A 10,938-nucleotide genomic window follows, 5' to 3' on the forward strand; every position below is an offset into this window, starting at 1 on the left:
ATTCACATTTTTTGCTAGAATGTTTTTGATCTCCCGGTTGGAGACTTCAACCTGTCCGCTTGATTGAGGATGATAAGGGGTGGCCACCTTGTGCTTAACTCCATATTTTCTTATAGCCCGGCAAAAGCTTTGTTACAAAAGTTAGAGCCACCATCACTAATGATGGCTCTTGGGGTTGCAAACTAAGTAAATATGTTCTTCTTCAAGAATGCGGTTACACTTATTGCCTCATTATTTGGCAAGGCAATTGTCTCGACCCATTTGGAGACATAATCTATCGCCACCAAGATATATGTCATTCTGTGTGAGCTTATTAAGGAACCCATGAAATCTATCCCCCTCAAATCAAATATCACGACCTCCATCATAAAGTTCATAGGCATCTTATGCCTTATAGATATTTATCCTTATCTTTGACATTGGTCACATGCCTTTACCATTTGGTTTGCATCTTGGTAGATCGATGGCCAACGATAGCTACATTCAAGTACATTTGTCACAGTACGATTTCCACTGTGGTTAACTCCAACTGGGGAGTCATGTCATGCTTTAAGAATTTGAATTATCTCATCTTCCAGAACACAACGCCGAATGATGTTGTCGGCGCAAATCTGGAAAAAAGGGTTCCTCCCAATAGTATTACCTACACTCCCGCAAGAACTTTTTCTTTTGATAATTTTCCAATCCATCGGGGATAAGGTCACTAACCAAGAAGTTAGCGATGTCAGCATACCAAGGAGTAGAGGTGTTAGATATTGCCAATAAGTGTTCATCTAGGAAGGCATCATTAATTTTAAGATCTTATTTTTGTCTTCCTGCCTATTCAAGCCTAGATAAGTGCTTCGCAACTTGATTCTCTGTTCATTTCTGGTCTTGGACTTCAAAGTCAAACTCTTGTATTAAAAGAACCCACCTAATAATTCTTGGTCTAGACTCCTTCTTTTCCATAAGGTAGCAGAAAGAAGCATGATCGGTGTGGACTATCACTTTGGATCGCAATAAGTAGGCCCGACATTTTTCAAAAGCATAGATAATAGCAAGTAGTTCTTGCTCAGTTACAGTGTAATTTAGTGGTGCACCATTGAGTGTCTTGCTTGCGTAGTAGACAGGATGAAGAATCTTGTTACGTCGTTGACCAAGCACCGCTCTAATATCCACACCACTAGCGTCACACATAAGTTCAAATGGAAGAGACTAATCGGGTGTGACAATAATAAGTGTCGTGGTGAGCCTTTCTTTCAATTCCACAAAAGCTTTTAGGCACTTCTCATTGAACTCAAACTTAGCATCTTTTTAAAGGATCTTGCACATGGGACTTGCAACTTTTGAGAAATCCTTGATAAATCGCCTATAAAAACCGGCATGCCCCAAAAGACTCCGAATACCTTTTATCAAAGTGGGAGGAGGAAGCTTGAAAATGATCTCGATCTTTGCCCGATCAACCTCTATGCCTTGCTTGAAGATTTTGTGACCAAGAACAATACCCTAATCCACCATAAAGTGACATTTTTCCCAATTGAGCATAATGCTCAAAGGAATCACCAACTACAGAGATTTCATCCATGAATACTTCTACGAAATCCTCCACCATATCTGAGAAGATTGACATCATGCACCATTAAAATTTAGTCGGGGCATTACATAGACCATGGCATCCGGCTAAAATCGAAGGTTCCATACGGACATGTGAATTTCGTCTTCTCTTGGTCTCCTAAAGCAATGCTGATTTGGTTGTAGCTGGAATAATCATCTAAAAAGCAATAAAATGACCTTCCCGCTAGCCAATCAAGCATTTGATCAATAAAGAACATAGGTAAATGGTCTTTGCCAGTAGCATTATTTAGCTTCCGGTAGTCCATGCAAACTCTCCATACAGTCATCAATCTCATTGGAATGAGTACATTTTTGTCATTATGCATCATGGTCATGCCTCATTTCTTTGGCACACACTGCACTGGACTCACCCAAGGATTATTGGCAATGGGGTAGACAGCCCCGATATCAACCATTATATGGTTTATATCTTCACCACCTCTTGCATGGAAGGATTTAACCTTCTTTGATGTTCCACACTAGGTTTTATCTCTTGCTCCAATTGTATCTTGTGCTCACAAATTCTAGCGGAAATCCCACAGATATCTGCTATAGTCCAACCAATGGCCTGGTTGTGCTCCCTCAATGTACCCACTAAGTGTTCAACCTGCATATCATTCAATAAACACAAAACAACTACTGGTAGAGTTTCATTAGAGCCAAGAAATGTATACCTTAAGTGCGGCGGGAGTGGTTTTAGCGTAAGGTATGGCGGCTCGATAATTGAAGCCTTAGCGGGAGGCGTGACTCTATTCTCTAAGTCAAGAAAAAGCTTCTTTCGTGTATAAGTGTAGGACCCAAGCCCTTCCAATGCATTTACCGATTACACATATCCTTCCATGTCCTTACCATCAAAATTCACCAAAATAGACGCCAATGCCTCACTAAGGCATCACTCTTCAATCATTACCTCAAGTGCATCTTCTATCTCATCAACAACATCAATGACTGAAATACTCTCGTATGTATGTGGTAATTTTATACCCTTACTTGCTTGAAAGGTAACTTCTTCGTCATTAACTCGGAACTTGATTTCATTTCGTTCTGAGTTAATGAGTGCCCTCATGGTAGAAAGGAATGGTCTCTTTATCAACGGCACAATCGAGATTAACAAAGTTGGGAGAGAGGAGAAATTTCCCCATTTTCACTAGCACGTCATCAACTATTCCCACCGGTCTCTTTATTGAATGGCCGGTCATTTGCAACCTCATACTTATAGGCCTAGGCATACCTAATCCCGATTGCTTGAAAATAGCAATGGGCATTAAGTTGATGCCAACTCCATTATCACAAAGGGCTCATGCAAAGTCACGCAATCCAATTGTGCATGGAATGGTGAAGGCTACATGGTCCTCATTCTTTTGGATGACGGTTTTTGCAATGATGGAACTAACCCGGTGATTCACAATCACCACTTAATTCTTGGTGGTTTTCTTTTTAGTGATCAAGTCCTTCAAGTACTTAGCGAAACCTAGCATCTCTTGAAATGCTTCCACAAATGGAATATTCACCGACAATTGCTTTAGTATATCATTAAACTTCTCGAGTTTGCTATCATCAACCTTTCTAGTTAGCCTTTGAGGGAAAGGAGGAGGAGGTCTAGGAATTACTGCTAGAGTTTTTGGTGCCACTATTACCTTTTCCTTAAGCTCTTCCTGGTTCACTTCTTAGGTCCTCATCTTCTTTGGGAGCCTTTCAACTTCAACAACATTTGGCACCTCAACTTGTTCCTTGACTTCATGTTCATAATCTTCCACCTCGACCACTTGTTCATTCTCTCCTTGAAGTAGTTTCCCACTTCGAGTTGTGATTGCCATATAATGAGAGGTTCGACCACTTCCATTACCTTTTGGGTTTATAATTGTATCACTTGGGAGTGTGCCTTTTTGTTTCTGGATTGAAGTATCAGATCTATCCTGAATTTGCAATACTCTTTCAAGCATGTTTTCCAACTTGGACTCACTTGAAGAGAATTCTTTCCCATGTGGATAGTTAGAATATTGCCCCTTTGGTAGAACCTAGGGGTTTGAACTCCGATTTGAAAAATTGTTGTTGTTGTTGTTACTCCAATTTCCTTGATTTTGAACTACCTTGGTTGTTTCGCCACTATTGGTTGCCTTGCCCTTGCGGGTTAGACCTCCATAAGTGTCATGGGTTGCACATCTTCCACAACATTCACCTTTTTTGTTTGGCTTTCAGTGAACATTTTTGTCAACACGTTGACGTTGGTGGCAAGAGAGACAATTATTTGATCTCTTTTTTGGTTCTCCTTAATCATGTTTGTCAAGGAAGGAGTACCATATGCAATTCCACCTGTGGTATCTTCAGAGTGCCAAGCTTGGTTATGTTCGGCCATATTGTCGAGGATTTGTGTGACCCTTACAAATGTTATGTCCATAAAGGACCCATCCGCTGCATTAGGCGATGGATTGATTCATAGGATCCAAGCCCATGTAAAACTTCTCCAAGAGAGTATTATCTGGAAAGCCATGATTCGGAGACCTCACCAAATATAGCTTGAATCTATCGCATGCCTCATGTACTTGCTCTCCTGATAATTTCTTGAAGAAGAAAATTTATCCTGGAGCTCGGACTTCTTGATTTGTGGAAACCATTTTGCTAGAAAATCTCAAACAAGTTCGGGCCAAGTGTGGATGGAATAGGAGATATATTTTCGATCCGCTGCCTTGCCTCTCTAGTTAGAGCGTACTTGAAACCCTCAACCTTAGGCCATCATTCGAGACATAATTCTGCTTGTGCATTGCACACATACCGAAAACAAATTTGAGATGTTGTGTCGGATCACCTTCGGTGGAATTTCGGAAGAACCCCTCTGCCTTTTGCATTAGGATTAGATTGTGTTCCACTTTGAAGGTTGCAATATCATATCTTGGAGGGACAATGGCATTTGTATCCTCAATATACTCATTTATATCCGCAAACACATTTTCTTCTTTCAGCTCGCCCATGTTTACCTAATGACACCAAGCAAAACAAGCAAAGTGTGGTGGAATAGAAGAAGACGTCAAGTAAAGCACAAACTAGTTAGTAATTTAAAACCATATTCCCCAGCAACGACGCCAAAATTTGATATGCTGAAATTACGCCTATATAATTGGTGTAAGGTGGTTGATGTCAAATATAATAACCCAACTAGATTGGGGTCGAATCCCACAGGGAATAGGTGTGAAAAAGTTACTTAAATAGTGTGAAACTTGACTTAAGACGTAATTCTACTCCGTTAGTTTAAACCGAGTTTTGTAATTGTGAATTGTCGAGAAATGCTATTTTGTTGACATGATTTGATTAATTTGATTTACAAACCAAGGTTGTGTCTTCATCAATGGAATATAATGCTAACAGTGTTAATATTAGATATTTCTAATGGAATATCCTTTGATATGCAAATGATTCCTAAATGACTACCCAATATTTTTCAATAATTAGATAGTATTTTCTCTTTATGATTTTCCCAAATATAAAAGAGTTACAATTAAGAACAACCAATTTAAGCCAAAAACCCACTTATCCCTAAAAGATTCTATTAAACAAGATTTAAAGCCTTGAGTTCTTGCTATTCAATTCTACCAAATTCTAACCCACTTTTCTAAGAAAAGATAGAGTGAATTGGCACTAGTCAATGTTTGAAACCATCAACTATAAATGAAGTACGAGAAATGAATAGAAATCGACCAACTATTATATATATATTCGATGATAAACACCCATTAACATTACACCCACATAGGATTGACAAACATACTATTTAAAATTAGCTACTCATACTAGGATACAAAAAGAATGTAATAAATAAAGTCATGAAGCTTACAAACATAGACAAAGTCTTGGATTTTCTCTCACAAGCTTCCAAAATAATGGTGCATTCAATGCTCTAAGTGTAGCCTCTTTCTGTCCGACCAGATACAACATAAAAACCATAATCATTCTATTTATAATGGTCTAATAGTCGTGATCAAACTGACAAAAATGACCCTGCAGATCAAGTCTATGACCGCATAATGGGTCACAGAAGGCATTCGCGGTTTGCATATCTTCAATTCCACCGCAGTTGATCACACGAACTTCCATTTTTTCCATCGCATTTTGGTTATACTATCCGTATATCACTTTTGCGGCCGCATAACACACCACATAATAATATTCACTGGACTTCTTGTACAATTATGTGATCACCATGAGGTTCACACAAAAGTTTTGTGACCACATAATGGATTGCAGAATTGACTATTAGAAACTGGACTTTTTGCTTTATTGCGATGAGTCTACGGCCTGCACATCACCTTTGTGGCTGTAGACCTGTCGCAATTCTTCCTTTCATAGGCTTATGTCATCTTCTTTTATAATCATGGTTCTTCAAGTCTAGTATCCTTTAAAACACCAAAACTACATAAGAAATGACTTATAATGCTATAAACGTTGAGCTAAAGTCAATGTAATTAGTGTCAAAAGTGCTGCATTTTTACGGCACATCACTTGGAGGAATGAGATCATTGATTATCTCAAATACGTTAAATTTCCTGAAGATGCCAAGGCATCCCGAGCGTTGTGCGTCAAAGCAGCACGGTATAGCTTCAAAAGAGACCAATTGTGTGGAAAATCTTTCCAAGGCCCGCTGGCCTGATGTTTGGGACCATCCGAAGCTAATTACGTTTTGCGAGAAGTCCAGTAAGGGATATGTGGAAACCATTCAAAAGCAAACTATTTAGTGTTAAAGATGGTAAGGGCAGGATATTATTGGCACCCCATGGAACAAGACGCCAAAGCTTTCCTACAAAAATGCGATAAATGGCAACGCTACGCATCGCTGGTACATCAACCGGTAGAATCACTACATTCGGTTCTATCTCCATGGCCATTCATGAAATGGAGGGATGGACATCATCGTAAAACTGCCGCCAACTCCCGTGAAAGGTTCGTACAAGTTGGAGAATCAAAATGGAAAAACGTTGCCCAGTAACTAGAACGTGGCACACCTCAAGAAATCCTATTGCTCATGAACATCGTCTGTACTGAAAGTATGTGTTGCATTTTTATTCCCTTCATCCAGTTTTCGTCCCAATTGTGTTTTCTGGCAACGTTTTTAATGAGGCATCAATGGAAAGCATACTACGAAGAAAATTTCAACTGTAGCAATAAGATCTTTAATAACAAGGCACACAAGCGAAGAGTCACTTCGGGGCGGTTAGATAATCTTTGGCTAGATATGAAATTTCCACTTGGAAAATAAGTTTGCTATCAAGAAAAGGTTACCCGACTACTCACAAGTGCAAAACACTAGAGGATTATTAGATAGTCCTTTGCTCAATAGCATAAATTCCAAAGAGGAAGCGATGTTTGTTACCGAGTAAAAGATTGTCTAGCAATTCATTAGTGGGATCCTCGTAGGTGCAAGATTCCTAGTGTTCCAATTCACATTCTTTCCATTTGAACATTGGGGGGAGATGGTATGAGGATACGAAAATAATGACTACCACGTTGACCGAGAAACGAAAACTAGACATATAGTTGTATCATTGAGACCAGGGACGGCCAGCCCCGTAGAAATAAGTTATACAAGTTAGCCACAAGAAATGGAAAATTATTTTTAGCATAACGAAATGCTTATGTACCTTTTGATAATGGAAAAAATAAAGTGAAGTGCTTTTATTTTTATCTTGTTTCTTGTTTGAACGATGAATTGACTTTGTCATTTGAAAGTTAAACAAGTACTTCAAATTCTAGTGCTATAATAAATAGGAGACGTCCTCTTCAAGAGCACCGTAAATATAAGAAGACACTCTCTTATAAAAATCCTCACGTTAAAGGGTTGATTCGGAAGAACTTATGCCCGGAATCAAAATGCCTTCAAGGAAAAATACACCCAAGCTTTGTACAAAAAGATGCAAAAAGCAAACTTGCGCAAATACTTATGAAAACCCTCACGTTAAAGGTCTAGGTTTGGACGAATTTGGGTCCTAAATCCAAATGCTTTTGGGGGGGGAAAATACACCCACGTGCGGGTTTTGGGCGTAGTGACGTCCAAGATGTTCTGGACCCATTGGTTCAAGACTTCAACCCAAGGTGGAACCCATCGAGTTGCTTAAACAGGCGAATGACGGAGGATCAATACGGATATGAAAATATTTATAATGAAAGAAATATTAAACAAGGAGCTTACGAGTGCAGTTCCATGATTCCATAAAGGAAGAAGTTGTTGCTGGAATAATATCATTGGTGGCAATTGCAACGAACCGTTGCATCTACCCACGGTCGTTGTCTTCATCCATGCTAGATAATAGATCATGGTGGCCACGTTTGCTGAAATTTATCATACTCCTGCAGACTACTTTGGGGGAATAGAGATTCATCACATGAGCTAAAGATAGCTCATCTCTCGTCTCTTGGCACAAATGTCGAAGGCAACAATCGTCCTCCACACAAAAGGACTTACTTGTGCCAAATACACATGGTAGTGGAGGCAGAACTCCACAATAACAGAATCTTCTCTCCACTCAAAGAAATCGCTCCAAAAGTAAAGTGATACGTGTAAAAATATGTAAAACCCTCCTTGGGTAGGGTTACTCACTCTGTTAGATCAGGAAAAATAATGTCCAAATCTTGGCAGCGACAATCTTCCTTCACAGCAGAAATACTGAAAGGACGGATGGAAGAAGGGTATTTGCCAACGGCCCATATGCGAGGAAACATCTCTCCAAAATCCTTAGTGGTATCCAGGCTCTTTGGAACAATGGTGCTCATCGTAAGAGGAGTAGCATCATCAACTTTGCCTTTCTTCTTTGAAGAACGAGATTTCTTGAAGAGGAGGCCATTTTTTATCAAGAGGAATGGTTTTCTTTTTCTCCAAGAAAGGAGCTAAAGAAATGTAAAGTCGGAAGATGAGTTTAGTAAAGAGAGTCAAACTTTAGAGTGTTATGAAGTATAATGAAGGAAGTTGATGCGTGTAAGTGAAGTTATAAGCGGCTGAATTCGTGGCCATGATTACCTCGATAACCAGCAAACTTTATGCTGAATCATGGGATGATGCGTGTTTGGGGCATTAAATGCGGAGAGACGTGCGTCTAATCAACCGTCAGAAGCTTTTCATAGGGGATCAAAGAAACTCCCGCCAAAAAGAATATTTTTACCAACTTCCCAATGACACAAAGTTATGTCACTGAAAAGCAGGGGGACTATCTGTATAGGATAAAATATGTTATGTCATGTGGTTGCATAAGAGAGTGACACGCATAGCGGAAGGCTGAGGATAGTCAAAACCTAAGACAATTATTCCATTTATCACCAGAAAGAATGACGCTCATAAAGATGCAATTGATACGTGCCACCCGGTAGCATTTAATGGAGAATATTCTGCGGCATATAGTATGGTGCCCGTTACAGAGAATTTATCATTTATGCTCACTGTTACACCTTCATCAATTGCCCTCATAATTGACATTAAAGAAGGGCACAATCCTAGGACCTTGTTCCCTAGGCATAGCTATAAATAGTGAACTCTGTTATCACTGCAAGGGGACATTTATAAAAAACTTACGCTATAATCTATTAAAGATCTATACATTTTTACTTCCTTGTTCCTTGGTTTCATCACTATTGTGCCCGGAAGTTCTGCTCCCGGAATTACTGTTTCTGCTATTTTATCCTCATTTCAAGGCTAAGTATTTTATATTTCTTTAATTATTTTATTATTTCAGGATCGAATTAATTCACTTGTCTAAAAATCACGTATAAATTCAATTGTACTGTTTTACGGGTAAACAAATCCATTTATAATCCGAAAGGAAATAAAAGAATAAAAGTAATTTGATTATATTATATAAATACCAATAACATAAATATATATTTCTAACCTGCCAAGAGTCATAGGCCAAATTAATAACAAAAAGTAGTGTCCAAATATGTTGTACTATATATTCAAGGAAGAAGCACTTCCATAATCATCATACTGTGTATTAGTAAGAAACATCATATTGTGTATTGGAAGAAGCATTTTTTTGCTAATAAGGATACGATTATATGAAGATCTATACAATAAAATTATTACTAAAAGGGGTACCAATCATGGTACAGTAACGTCTTAAAGATCCTTATTGAAAGCATCGAAAGTAAAGGGCAGGGGAGACAAAATGTATAGGACTCCACTGCAATTGTCCTTCAGAAGGAGTTAAGAGCATACCATGTTTTGGCAGGGTGTTTGCTACACTATTTGACACCCGGTAGATGTGGTAAACTGTGACTGTCTACAGCTGATGGAGTAAGCTCATGCAATCAAAAATAAGGTGTGAGTATACATCATTCCTGTCACGACTCAAACTCAACATGTCATGATAGCGTCTATCACCGAACTAGGCAAGCTGACAAGCATAAATAACTATGCATTATTAAATTTGAAAGTATGAAGAAACAAGTTTAACAGAAATATTCTTATAATAACTGATAAGAAATACCGCGACTCAATACAAAATCCCCCAAAATTTAGGTGTGACAAAGTACATGACTTACTAAACATCAACATAGTCAAAACTTCTAATGCAACTATCTGGAAAGATAGAACAATTCTTAAAAAACTGAAAAAAGGAGGAGAGTCGAGGTTTGTAGACGCCAAAGCAACTACCTCAAAAGTCTCCAAGCAGGAAATGCTCCAAGTCTAGAAACCACCGTACCCAGAAGTACCTGGATCTGCACAAGAAGTGCATAGCGTAGTATGAGTACAACCGAGCCAATGTACTAAATAAGTAACAGGATTAACCTTGGGTTGAAAGTAGTGACGAACTCAGATAGGTACAGTCCAAACCAGATAGTAACAGTATAGATATGATAGGAAAATGACATTAATAACTTATAGAGAATCTCATAATAAGTGGTACAAAAGTACGGAGAAGTAGACATGCTTTCAAGTTCGACAGCTTAGGCTCAATAGTAGTAAATATGCCAAGTATAGCTAACATGAGGAATATTACGTCTCTATATCTATATGTCAAATATGCATGTCACCTGAAATGCAACACGGTGAAAAACTCATATACTCATACTCTCAGAGTATTCAACCTTACTCAGCACTCTCAATCACTCAACACTCCCAATCACTCACCACTCTCGATCACTCGGCACTCGCACTTTCGCTCAACACTCAACGGTACCTGCACTCACTACTGATATGTCAGATTCTGTAAGGGCAGATCCTGCCCAAACAATAATATAAGCCAACATGGCATGTTGTGGCGTGCAGCCTGACCTTATCATGAATTAATAAAGCTTGTTATGGCTTGCAACCCGATCCCATAAATATCACTCACAAATAGGCCCTCGGCCTCACTCACTCATCAA

This window comes from Nicotiana tabacum, chromosome 15, assembly GCF_000715075.1.
Source record: "Nicotiana tabacum cultivar K326 chromosome 15, ASM71507v2, whole genome shotgun sequence".
NCBI lineage: Eukaryota > Viridiplantae > Streptophyta > Magnoliopsida > Solanales > Solanaceae > Nicotiana > Nicotiana tabacum.